At 44.9% G+C, this 14,324-nt stretch overlaps 1 protein-coding gene across 4 annotated transcripts in view; it reads left to right on the top strand.

Moving 5' to 3' along the window:
* ADCK1 (aarF domain containing kinase 1) overlaps positions 1–14,324 on the top strand; it is a 135,178-nt gene that overhangs the window by 34,844 nt on the left and 86,010 nt on the right. The window lies entirely within an intron of this gene.

Here is a 14,324-nt window from a genome sequence, read left to right as displayed (position 1 = left end):
GTAGCAGGCTAGCGTGTCTGGCTCAACAAGACAGGGTACTGAAGTCCCAAGCTGCCAGGGAAAACAGGCTCAGAGGTAGTCTCAGCACATCAGGTGGCAGTCCCAAGGGGATTTCTGTGACCCAACCCGTCACATCCCCTTACCAATCATGTGAGCTTGCCCAGTTCCCCAGATATTGGTGTTTTCTCAGTAGACAGCCCCCTGCCTCAGAAGCAGAACAAGTAATAACGATGGGTCTGCCATGTATAGAGACACCAAATCTTCTTGAGGTCAGAACTGGACAAGACATGTGATAGCTTTACTGACTTGTGAATTTGAGGCTCCTGTAGTGTGTTTGGCATTTACAGATGCAGCAGGCCTAGATCTTGGAGGTTCTTTCACCGTGATCATGGTGTGGGTGAAAAAAGTCAACACTTGGCAATTGAAAGGGCAAAATGGTTAATCCATAAAGATATACAAGGAGAATATAAATTCCATCCCCTTCATGGTTCAGCTGAACCAAGTCAAAGCTCAGCGAAAATAGACTTGATCTGGTTCATTGTGGTCACAGCAGTGATAGGGCAGTGGGCACATAGTATTGCTATGTGGATCGTTTCTATGTGGTGCTGGGTGGGGGAAGTGAAAACATATCAGCACCACAATGGAAGCAATGTGGTCTACTCTGCAAAGTGACTGTTAAACATGGAGCACAACCACTACCCCCACCCAGGATCCTACTTCAATCATCCAGGTCAAATATTCTTAGAAGTAAAATGATTTATCGGTAGCTGCTATCGCTATCTCAACCTAAGATCTGAAATCATGCTGGGTTCTCTCTGGCTTCTGCATCACCATCACTGCTAAAGATTGTGCATGGCAAATGCTGCCCTCAGTGACACTGGGTAACCCTGCTGTCTCCAGATTCTGCTTTCATTTACACCTGTGCAACCCTCATGTCTTCAGTGGGAATGCAAAGGTGCAACTGAGGGCGGAATCTCATCTTGTAATTGCAATGTAATGATTCTGTTGTTGATGCGTAAGTCAGAATAGACATCAGCTAACTCTCCGGTAGCTGTCTCATCTCTACAGGGCTAAGAATAGAGATCACTCCCTTTCCCTTAGCTGTGTGGCCTCTGCAGGGCTAATAGACTCCATCTTCCTTTCCCATTGCTGGACTGGCTCTTCAGAGCTAGCAGAAGCAAGAAGCTGGGGAAACTTACTTTTGTCATTGAAGTCAGCAACTCTGATGCTGAGCAGGGGCAGCTCCAGGCACCAGCGCTCCAAGCGCATGCCTGGGGCGGCAAACCATGAGGGGGCGCTCTGCCGGTCGCCACAAGTGTGCTGCCGAATCCGCGGGACCGGGGACCTCCCGCAGGCAAGCCGCCGAAGGCAGCCTGCCTGCCGTGCTTGGGGCGGCAAAATACCCACCCCTGATGCTGAGCAGGGAACAGCTCTGCTTTTAAAAGTAGGACTGTACTTTAATGGTCACTGCTTTCTTACTGCCACTGTCTTACCACTAAGACACAATGCTATAACTACAGCTACAATTTTGTAAAATGGCAGTCTGATCCCATTGTTGTCTCTCCTGGCCCCCTACTTAATCTAATTTAATCTAACTGTGGCATTTCTAACATACTCATCTCGGTAGTATCTGGGCACCCTGGTAACTAATGTTTCCAAAAAGCAGGAAAGAGGCCCGTGGTACCTTATAGATTAACAGACGTATTGAAGCATGGGCTTTCGTGGGTGAATACCCACTTCGTCGGATGCATGTCAGTATTCACCCACGAAAGCTCATGCTTCAATACGTCTGTTAATCAAGCATAAACTTCTGTTAGTCTATAAGGTGCCACAGGACTCTTTGCTGCTTTTACAGATCCAGACTAACACAGCTACCCCTCTGATACTTGAATGTATCCAAAGCAGAAGATGGGGAACAGGATGCTATTTCTTAAACATTTCAGAAAGCTCAGAGCTTCCCTTAAGGAGGAGGCAATAATAGGGGAAAGGAATCTGTTCCCCCCTCCAGTTTGGTAAATGAGCATTTCATTGGGACATTGAGAGCTCCAGCATGACCACTCTGGAAGCCGTAGGTTGGCCTTTTTTCTGGCTTTCAGCTGCTGAGGCTGTGGCAGGTGTGCTGAATGCCATCACCATGACTGGGCGGCTGTAGCTGTTTGCTGCATTAGCCTCACTGATGGAGTTACTCGCTGGGAGAGGGGATGTTACATAAAAGAGAGAGCTGCCTTTGAAGGTCTAATTGTCTAACAGTGACTCTGATGGAGGTCAGTCGTGAGGGAAGGTTCTCCCATGGCTTTGTAACTGGTTAAAAGATAGGAAACAAAGGGTAGGAATAAATGGGTGGTTTTCAGAGTGGGGAGAGGATCCCCAAGGATCTGTACTGGGACTTAGGCTGTTCAGCTTATTCATAAATGATCTGGAAAAAGGGGTGGGGGTAAACAGTGGGGTGGCAAAGGTTACAGGTGATATGAAATTGGCTCAGGATAGTTAAGTCCAAAGCAGACTCTGAAGAGTTACAAAGAGATCTCACAAAACTGGGTGACTGGACAGGAAAATGACAGATGAAATTCAGTGCTGATAAATGCAAAGTAATGTACATTGGAATACATAATCCCAACTATACATACAAAATGATGAGGACTAAATTAGCCATTACCACTCAAGAAAGAGATGTTGAAGTCATCATGAATAGTTCTCTGAAAACATCTGCTTGCTGTGCAGCAGCAATTCAAAAAGCTAACAGAATGTTAGGAACCATTAGGAATGGGATAGATAATAAGACATAAAATATCCTAATGCCACTATATAAATCCATGGTACACCCACACCTTGAATACTGTGTGGTGTTCTGGTCTCCCCAACTCAAAAAAGATACATTGGAATTGGAAAAGGTGCAGAGAAGGACAACAAAAATGATTAGGGGTATGAAAAAGCTTCCGTATGAGTAGAGATTAAAAAGACTATAACTGTTCAGCTTGGAAAAGAGATGACTGAGGGGGCATATGATTGAGGCCTATAAAATCATGAATGGTGTGGAAAAAGTGAATAAAGAAATGTTATTTACACCTTCACGAAAGACACAAACCAGGAATCACCCAACGAAATTAATAGGCAGTGGGTTTAAAACAAACATAAGGAAGTACTTCACACAATGCACAGTTAACCTGTAGACCTTGTTGCTGGGGATGTTGTGGAGGCCAGAAGTACAACTGGATTCAAGAAAGAATTAGATAAATTCCTAGAGGCTAGGTCTATCAATGGCTGTTAGCTGAGACAACCAGGGACACAACCCTATGCTCTGGGTGTCCCTAAAACTCTGACTGTTAGAAGCTGGGACTGGATGGCAGGAGATGGATCACTTGATAAATTGCCCTGTTCTGTTCACTCCTCCGAAGCACCTGGCACCAGTCACTGTTGGAAGACAGAATACTGGGCTAGATGGACCATTGATCTGACCTAGTATGACCGTTCTTATGACAGATAGCTGGTAAGGTGGAATTAGACTAATGGGAAGGTAAGAAAGGTGGTGATGTCAGCCTGGATTCGTCTGTGCTGGTGAAATTGATGTGACAGTTCCTTCCCTCCAGCAGCAGCACCTGAGTAGGCGGTTTCCCTGATCACCATGCTCACATGCTAATGGGACAGAGCATTGGCCACCTTTGGTCCAGACCTTGCTCCCACCACATTGCAAGAACCTTTAGATCCTCCCCTTCTCACAAGCAAATATGCATTTTTGTCCCCTCCCCTAGAGGATGGTTGGAGAAAGGTCCTGACTTCACACTGGTGCATCAAGCTGTAGTATCCTTGAGCATGTATGTTTCAGCAGTGCTGCTACCCTTTTCCGTGGTGTTTTTAAGGCTACTGAGAGACAGGACACTGGAGAAGTGTTTGGTGAAAGGTTTTCACCTAATCCTAGTGCAGTGGAAGGTTGGGGATCCTCCCATTTTATGGCAAAACTTCCATTGACTTCATAACAGGAGCAAGCCTGTAATGCACACAGTTGGTGTATTCTTACTGCCCCATGTTAGTATGTCTGCCTGTGTAGTAAGATTGTTTTCTACACTCTAGAAAGTCATGGGTTTGTGTCCCACGGCAGAGCTTGTGCCCATCCCAGATGCTGACTGCTTTGCAGTGCTAGGAAGGTACCATTCTGCAGAGGAGATGGTAAACTTATTAGTCTTTTCTATGAATCTCTGGGGTATGGTTGTCCAAGTGGAAATTAACAATCCCCCATAATACCCCTCTCTCTCAAAAAGAAGAGAGTTTAGGGGGTAAGTGCTTAGGGACATCTGGAGTATGAAAAGCATTGTATAAAGCTCCACTGTGTTCTCTCCCACCTCAGCAGCATACATGATCAATATAGATAAAGGAATATCAATATAGATTACTGGCTAGCTGGATCGGGGGAAAGTAAATGGGACTGGAGCTCCTAAGTGTCTAAGTCACTTTTGAAAATGGGACTTAAGGTCCTAACTCATTAGTGACTCTTGAAGATGTTATCCGCAGTCACAGGTGCTGTTGGATGGGCAGTTTCAGATATCATTGCAAGACAGATATCCAGTGGTGCGGTAAATGTTAAAGTCGTGAAGGTCTGTGGCGTATCATGTCGAAGTTTGGGTGCCCTGATAGATTCATCCTGATGGTACGTCAGTTCCACGACGGCATGACGGCTCGTGTTCTGGACGACGGAGAAGCTTCAGAGGCCTTTCCCATCACAAATGGCGTCAAGCAAGGGTGTGTGTTGGCACCGACCCTGTTCAGCATGATGTTTTCAGCCATGCTGTCAGACGCCTTTCAGAACAGTTCCTTGGGAGTCAGCCTGAGATACAGGACTGATGGGAAACTGTTCAACCTGCGAAGACTCCAGGCTGTCACCAAGATAAAGGAGACTGTGCTACGAGACCTCCTTTTTGCTGACGATTGTGCCCTGAATGCTGGATCAGAGCAGGAAATGCAAGCCAGCATGGACAAATTCGCAGCAGCATGCGATAACTTTGGCCTTCTTATCAACATAAAGAAAACCGAAGTGATGCACCAGCCAGCTCCGAAAGCCCAACACCAAGAGCCCATCATCACAGTGAAGGGGCAAAAGCTGCAAGCAGTGGACCAATTTACATACCTTGGCAGCACCCTCTCCCGTGCAGTGACAATTGACATCGAGGTCAACTGCAGAATCGCCAAGGCAAGCTCTGCATTTGGCGGACTGCTGACCAACGTGTGGGACCGCCGTGGAATAAGCCTTGCTACAAAGCTTAAAGTCTACCGAGCAGTAGTGCTAACTACCTTGATGTATGCCAGTGAGACCTGGACTGTATACAGGAGGCACGCTAGGCAATTGAACCACTTCCACACGACTTGCCTCCGCAGACTTCTGAGGATTCGGTGGCAGGATAAGGTGCCTGACACAGAAGTCCTTTCCAGAGCAGGCCTGCCATCAGTTTACACTCTGCTTATGAAAGCCCAGACACGCTGGGCAGGCCATGTTGTGAGGATGCCAGACCACCGCATCCCCAAACAGCTCTTCTATGGTGAGCTGTCTCAAGGAAAGCGATCGCACGGGGGACAAAAGAAGCGATACAAAGATACGCTGAAAGCCTCTCTTAAGTCCCTGGATATCGACATCACCTCCTGGGAAACCCTGGCACAAGACCGATCGACATGGCGTACGCTGATCCACCAAGGCTGCCAGACATCTGAAGCTAGAAGGATAACACTAGCACAAGAGAAGCGAGCACTCCGTAAAGCCAGAGCTGCAAATGTTGTAACAGTGGTGCCCACGCATGTCTGCCCGACATGTGGCAGAACATTCCGTGCCCGTATTGGCCTTACCAGCCATTTGCGGACGCACTGTGGACAGCTCACAACCTGATAGATGTTAAGGTCTTCTTCGAAAACGATGGACGAACATCAAATGTTAAATAGACACAGCGGTTGCTATTGAATATCTGTCCACCTGCTTACAGCAGGTTTAGCTGAGTCCGTATTAAACCATTTAAGTACAGTTTTCATAGAGTTGCCAGTTTGGGCATCTGGGTATGACTGTGGATACAGTGTTGAGTAGGTGAAAGGTCACACTTTCATCATATCAGTTGAGCTCATGTTGATCAGGAACAAAGTTGCATGTCAGCAAAGGAGTATTCTGAGCCCTTTAACTTCCAAGGTGGCGGCATTGCAGTCCTACAGAGGCCCAGAAGAAGCCAGTTGTCAGATGTTAGATGTGCTGTTATCCATCCCATTCCAACCACTTTCTTTCTTAGCATATTCAGTGCCATCAAAAGATACTTAAAAATACTGACAAATTGGAGGGGTTTCAGAGAAGAGCAACTAATTGATCAGAAGGCTGGAGGGACTGATTTACAAGGAGGATTTAAAAAACCATGTGTAACTAGTTGAGCAGTGATTAAGTGGGGAACATGATGATTTATTTACACATCATCATAAATGTGGGTGGTGCTTAGCAGACAAATAGAAACAATGCCTCTACCCTGAAGAGCTTACAGTCAAAGGGCTTAATTTTGAGCTCCTTATTCATCTTTTACTCAGTCTTTTCTCCCATTGACTTCAGTGGGAATATTGTCAGAGTGAGGATTTTGTAATTAACACATAACCTATTTTAATGTGTGAAGATAACAGATCCCGGGGTGAGGAGTAAAGGGAAGGGGGAGGGTTACAGTAGTAAGAGCTGATGGTCACTTTGATACTACTCCTGAAGGATGTATACACTAAAGAGAGAGGAACTATTTAGGGTGGTAACTAGGAGCAATGGGATGAAAGTGAGAAAGGGGAAATGCAAGCGGAAGACCTCAGCATGGTTTGATCAAGCTGTGGAATTGTCTCCTAAGACAAGTGGTGGAAACCCGATCACTTGAGTGATGTTATTCATCCAAAGCCTTGAAGAATAGATTGGAGGGAGCCAATCCTACCTTGGTCCCTGGGGGATGGACTAGATGGGACTTAATAGGAATTTTTCCATCTCTTAATTTCCTTGATTCTATGAAAGTATTGAGTAAAGAAACATCTGATTCCAGATCAGTGGTGGCTTGTGAGCTCTTGGCTCTCTTCCCTATGGAAAGTCTTATTTTATATTCTGTTGTCTCATTATTAGTTTCAGCCTTGTTCTTCCCTTCTGTTCATATGATACCTGGGTTTGCATCTTCTTCCACTCATTCTATGAGCCCTCCTAACACTGACTTGTCTGCCTATCTTGAATCTTTTAGCTCCCAGTTACATTAGGACCTCCAGTTGTTGTAGGCTTCTCAGAGTGAAATCCTCTGAAGAAACTCCATACCCTGCATCTTGGACTCCACTCTCACCCTCCTTCCCATTGCTCCCAGGGTCAGGAATCTTCAGCACTGAGAAGATTTTCTTGATATTTAACCTAAAGTTTCCTGTACTTTAGTTTCATCCCTCCCCTCCTTCCTAGATCTCTATACCAGCCTATACAATCCCTCTCCCTCCTCTTCAGGCATCTAGAGGCTGTTATTAAGTCCTCTAATCTTCAGCTGGGTCAGCTGTCATATATTTAGTGTAAATCCTGAAGCCCTTCCTCAATTTTTAATCCATCATGGCTCTCACAGTGCTCCCCCTGGCTTCTGATTTGCTTGCTAGCACTTTTACCCTTTGTCCTATCTGTCACTCCAGCTGCTTCATTCTTTTTGTCGTCTCAGTTCTCTCCAGCTTGTCTACATTTCCCTGGCACTGAGGGACTGTTTCCAGTAGAAAGAATGTCCCTAACAACTTTCTACGCTATGACGTGATGCCTCCATGTATAAGGCCACAAACTATAGGCTGGTTTGGCAGCCATCTCCCACTGCAACTCATGTCTAATGGTCTCCCCCATAATGACACAACACTAGCTCTCCTTTAGCATTCTTCTGCTTTCCCAATGTCTCCCCCACTTTTAAATATCTATGTTTGGGGCAATTTCCCCTCAGATCCATTTGCTACATGTGTCCAGTTTGTTATTTCCAGGTTCTCTTGTTGTTTTCTGACCTTTCCAGGTCTCACTGTTATTTCTGCAGGCACTAGCAGCACCTCCCAATTTAGGATCATCTGTGAATTTAATTAATTTTCTGATTAGCCCCTTTATTCCATATTATCATTAAAGATGGCAAATGATAATGATAACACCGATCTCTGGGGAACCCCTCCAGATAGCTGACTCCCGCTCAATACAAAGCTGTTTCCTGTGCCCCTTTGTTTACAGTCTTTCCGCCTGTTTCCATTCCCATTCTCCTACTCTTATCCAAGCCAAGTTGAATTAATTTTGCTAGGAAGATTTTGAGAGATGCTGTGTCAAATTCATTTTCATTTCACCTGCCTTGGAAGATGAGCCACAGGCGCTGCGATCAATGGATCGAAACACATGTCTGATTTCATTGCCGCTTCTGTGAATGCCCCTGTGTCCTCTACAGTCATGCTGTTGTGTTACTTCTTATAGGGATAGTCCACAGGGAATCATGAAAGAGATCTCCAGGCACCCCAGTCCCACCATGACTAAAGGGCACTAGAGGCACAATTGGAAGCACATCAGTGTTGCAAATGGCTGTGCTACACCAGGCCTCTAGACTTGCTTTTGCTTGTACCAATAGGCACAGCACTGTCATCTGCTGGTCTGGTTTGAGCTCATCGTAATGTGGAAATCCCATTGCTATCCATGCACATGGATATGGCCCTTGTACAGCCCTGTGAGATTCTGATGTATCTTTGGAGATAGGTGGGGGCTCTTAGCACCTTGCAGGATGGGATCATTAGCCAACATTCATATGTTGGCTTGCGGAATTGAATCATTTATGCACAGGGCCTAGTGTAAAGGACCCCAGTGCACAATCATAGGAACTGAAGTGGTCAAATGTCCTTCTCCCTCATTCTTTTCTGAGAGGACTCCCCTTGAGGCTGAAATCAGCTTTAGGGAGCAAAGGCAGTAACTTGGTGTCTGTGCCTTTAAAAGTCCGTTATGGGAACAGATTGGCCCTTTCACCTGTGTGCCTGTACCCTCTCCCCCAACTGAAAAAGAAGCTGAAAGGAATGTTGATGATGATGAGCCAAATTCTGCCCTCCCTTGAGGCCTGCTCCGTTTCCTGGGAGATGGCACCCAACAGCTTGCAGAATGGGGCTCTCCTATCACTCTGTTCCCAACGACTTTGGTGTGTTACACTGACGGGAGAGCAGAATTTGGCAGTTTATTTTTCTGTGTTAAAATAAGCCCTTGGGTTACAAAAACTAAATGAAATGAAAAAATCTCATTTGCTTTTACTTTTTGCATCTGTCTCTGCTTGGGGCATGGAAGCTATCCTCGTCAGTTTCACTTTGTTTTCCTAGTCAAGTTCCTTTCTAGGTTCCTATGTAGTAGCTCAAGGCTGTTGGGTGTGGGTTCCCCAGGCTGCAGGAGAAGCTTTACATTTTAATAACACAATGCTGTTTTGTAAATTTCTCTCCCTTTAACCAAATCTATAATTTCTTCAATTAATGTAGGCTGTGGTGGGTCAAGCTGTATGATTGACAATAAATCGTGTGGTGGAATATAAAACAAGGGTCATCTAACCATAGAATCATAAAAGTTAGAAACAGAAATCTCCTATGAGATGATTCTGGCTGGTGCAGGATGGTCCTTTATTTTACAATTCCTGGTCTTTTGTTTAGCCGAGCAAGGTGAGAGTGAGATGGTGGGGATTTAGAAGATAAAGCACCAGACTAGGAAATGGGGGATTTGAGTTCTAGTCCCAGTTCTGCCATTTTTTCACCATGTGTGACCTTGTGCAAGTCTCTTCCCTCCTCTGTACCCTAGTTTCCCCTTCAGTAAAATAAGAGAAAGGACCCCCTCTTCGTATAGTGCTTTGAGATCTACAGATGAAACATGCTATAGAAGTGCTAAGTATTTTTATTGCTAAATGTCCCAAATGATGGGGCTTCCATTGCTTCTCTTGGAAGTCTCCTCCACAGACGGATAGACTGTAGCAGCCCAGGGGGTCTCTCTACACTTGGAGGAGAGGTCATTGGCCTTTGTTTGCTGTGCTGCAGTTTCAGCTGATAAGAGATGCACCTTGTGGCTTCCTATGCGTTGAATGAACATTCATTTAAAGATTTCCTTGAGCTTGAGTCTGTGTATGCAGAAGGTTTAGCATCTCCTTCCTCCCCATATTGCTTCCCTGTATGTGTCTGAGTCAGATCTGCTAACTCTATTGATCAGTATTTTTACTCCTGTCAGCCTTGTAGGAACCAATGTGGCTGTGGGCTAGTGAGCTGGTTATTGTTCTATCTTATGTGTTGTCAGCTCTTTGGCAGCTAATGCGCCAATCCTGCTGAGTGCCCTCAGCTACCACTGAACATAAGCTCATGTCTCACAGGGCGATGTAATATACTGGGTATGCGTGTAGGAGTGAGTGATTAATGTAGCCTGCTAGTAGCTGGGCTGTGCAGCGTATAAGGGACCCTCTGCTAGTGCTGGCTAAAGAAGTTCTTCTTCTTTACTTCATGTGGTAGAGGCCTAAGTTTCTGGAAATGACCAAACATGGTTCTAGTCTCAGATCCCTTAGGGAATGTGTGAATTATCTAGTAGTTGTGTCTGTAGCACCAAACTCATTTCATTTGGGCCATGAGTTTCTACTGCAGAATCCTTATTATTGGGGATGATGATGTGATGCAGAAAGGACCCAGCTTGACTCTCAGATCCCAGATTCGATTTGTGGTGCTTGAATTTGAAAAGTTCTTCTTTGATTTGGAAACAGAGCCAGTTTGATCTGGAATCATTATCAGGGGAGAGTGAATATTGAATCTACTGCCTCACTGTGCTTTGGTATCCAGCCTTTCTAAGGAGGCCAGAACAGAAGAGTCCATTGCATTTTGTAGGTGGTTAAAGGGGAAACAGCTGCTCCCCTCACTTTGATCCTCCCCCTTAACAGCCCAATTGATAACTAATAGCAATGCAGCCGCTTGTATTAGCTATTTACCCAAAATTGAGCTGGCTAATGAAAATGTTTCTAATTAATATGAGGCAGATGAAAACTCATTACAACAAGGTCATTGGTAATGAGAGATTATCAGAGCACAAATGACCAAGCTTGGAGCAAAATGAAGATGGAGCATGAGCCAGGGAATTGGTACCAGCTGTACATGCATCCAACTGCAAGGAATGGATGGAGTGCAGCAAGGTGGCTGGTGGTTATGTGAGAGCATTGCTGCAGTTACCGTCAAGTGCCACTTCCCCCCACCTCTCCTGGCTCTGCAGATGATTCGATTAGCTGGAGAGGTGGGCCTGACCCGCAAAGTTGGGATTCCCAGGACCAGTGCAAATGTCTCCAGGATCCAATGTCATTCAGAACTGGGAGGGGGGGGGTTAAGTCAGGCCCCTCTCTAGTCAGTGGTGTTGGTTGTTACAGATTTGTGAGTTTCAGAGGTGGTGTGAATCTGGGTGTCAGCGTGGTGTGATGCTGAGTGCATGTACCATAGGTGTCAGTTCTAGTGTCTGCATGTTCATGTGAGTTCAGGGCTCGGTTTGAGTGCATGTGAGTTTGAGTGTCGACATGTGCATTTGTATGTGTGTGAGTTTGGGTGTCTGTGCATGCCTTTGACTTTGGGCCTACATGGGAAAAATCCTATCAGAATAGATTATTGCTTGCCCTTGTTTCAGCTGCATGTGGGCTATGTATTGTATTGGTGATAAAATGATCCAGCCCCAGCACCAGTTTTTGACTGTTTTGGCAGTAAGTTCCACAGGGTGATTATGTGCAGTCTGAAGAAAATAGATCCTTTAATTTGCCCTAAATTCACAGGTCATTCTGGTTCAATTCAACAAATTTGTGAGCATTCATTCTCTGAATCTTTTTAATCTCTGCTAGGGCTTCTTTAAATTAATGCAGTCCTAACAGGACACAGAGCACCAGATGCAGGTGTCTCATTGCTCGGTGTTGTGTCATTGTAATAGGTCCTGTGTTTTCTATCCCTTGTTTTTAATGCAACCAAACACCTTATTTTACTCTAATCACAGCTGTATCTTAAGCAAACATCTTTATTAATCTGAATTCCATCTGCCACTGCACTGCCTAATCTCCCTTTGTGTTTGAATCCACCTGAACTTCCTCACAACCTTCTGTAATTTGTACTGACCCAGACTAGACAGGACTGTTGTGTGGCTTTACCAGCCATCTGCATTGTGTAGCCCCATCACCAGCTCCCTGACTCTAAGAGGTGAGGAAGAGAAAAGGATCAGGGCCAGACCACTTCCACACCACCTTTGGAATGGCTAATGCTGCTAGTGTCACTGACTCCCCCACACCTTGGGCTCATGACGTGGGGATTCCGTCTGCTCCCCGCAAAGGTGGGAGGGCTTTCTAGGCTGTCTCCTGCCCATCCCTGCATATGAGCAGCAGGGATCTGGTTCTTGGCATCATCATCAGACTTCACCAACTGGGTGCCAAAGTTCTGTATCTAATGAGTGGCCTCCATTACTGTAGAGCATTTCACAAAAATTAATGAATTTAAGCCTCACAACCTCCCTGTGAACTAGGTCAGCAGTATTATCTCCATTTTATACACACAAACTGAGGCCTAGAGAGATCAATAAATCGTTTACCCAAGGTTGCACAGTAAGTCCGTAGCAGAGGCAGGAACAGAACTGAGATCTCTTGAATCCCACTTCAGTGTCTTAGCCATAAAACCTTCCTTCCTCCTCTTAATTCTCCTCTTCCAAATAATTCAGAAACACATGAAATGGAACATGGGAGCTGCCAGAGTGGATCAGGCCACAGCCTAGTCTGCTGCCCTGTCAACAACCGTGGCCAGTACCAGATGTTTCAGAGGAAGCTGTAAAGCCCCTTCGTGGATAATTATGCAATAATGTGCCAATAGGGGGAAGTTTTTCTTGATCCCATTCAGTTAGAAGTTGGCTTATCCCCAATAAATAAAGATTAAAGCAATTTATTCATTTTTATCCTCTCTAATATAAGTGCAGATGTTCTTGTGACTGTGGGGCTAATGATGTGGACTGCCTTTGTGAAGTGCTTTGAGATCTGCAGATGAAAAACACTATATAAGACCTAGGTATTATTATTATTTATTATTATTTATATATTTATTTAATTTGAAAATAAATAATAATAAGTCGTCTTAATCTTGCCAAACTCTTGGCCTTGATAGCCTGTGGCAGGGAATTCTATAGTTTAAGTATGTATTGTGGTTTTTTTTTTTCCTTAGGCAAAAAATTTAAAGTCTTTTTATTTTATTGAATGCCCCTTTGTTTGTTGTATCATGAGAGGATAAATAAAAGCAATGGATTTACCTTCTCTATGCCATTCATTATTGTATATAACTCCTTCCTGTCCACTCTTGTGCGTCTCCTCTCCTCTCTAAACTAAACTGTTTTTGTACAGAAGTTTTTCCTAGGCCTTCAGTAATTTTTGCTGCCCTTCTCTGAACCTTTTTCTCTTTCTGCTCTATCTTTTTTTAAATGGGATGACCAGCACTGAACACATTAGTCAAGGTGAGGATGTATCTAATGGCATGATATTTTTAGTATTATTCTCTATCCCCTTCTTAATACAACCTAACAAGTCATTTGCTTTTTCGACTGCCACTGCACATTGAGCAGATGTTTTCATTGAGCTCGCCAGGACGATGCACAGGTCGTTAGTGGTTACAGTTAATTTAGAACCCCTCACTGCATATGAGTAGTACAAATTGTTCCTTCCAACATGCATAACCTTGCACTTGTCTACACCGAATTTCATCTGCCACAATGTTGCTCATTCACCTGGCTTTGTTAGGTACTTCTGGAATTCCTGACAGTTTTGTCTGTTCTTGAATAACCCCGGTAATGTCGTATCAGCCAGAAATGTTACCACCACACTGTTCATCCCTTTGCCAGTTCATTGATAAATACAATGAACACCAGCATTAGTGTGCACTTAGTGGGGTAGGTACTCCGCTGTTAACCTTTGGCAATGCTGTACATTGACCATTTATTTCTATGCTTTTTTTCTGTCTCTTAGGCCTGGTCTACACTAGGACTTTAAATCGAATTTAGCAGCGTTAATTCGAATAACCGCTCCGTCCACACCAGGAAGCCGTTTAATTCGACCTAGAGGGCTCTTTAGTTCGAATTCGGTACTCCACCCCGACGAGGGGAGTAGCGCTAAATTCAACATGGCTATCTCGAATTAGGCTAGGTGTGGATGCAAATCGAACTTAGTAGCTCCGGGAGCTATCCCACAGTGCACCACTCTGTTGACGCTCTGGACAGCAGTCCAAGCTTGGATTCTCTGACCAGCCACACAGGAAACGACCCGGGAAAATTTGAATTCCTTTTCCTGTCTGGACAGTTGGAATCC

Source organism: Mauremys mutica, chromosome 4 (assembly GCF_020497125.1).
Source record: "Mauremys mutica isolate MM-2020 ecotype Southern chromosome 4, ASM2049712v1, whole genome shotgun sequence".
In the NCBI taxonomy this organism is placed as follows: Eukaryota; Metazoa; Chordata; order Testudines; family Geoemydidae; genus Mauremys; species Mauremys mutica.
The sequence above is the reverse complement of the archived record's forward strand: the minus strand, read 5'-3'. Positions and strand labels throughout refer to the sequence as shown.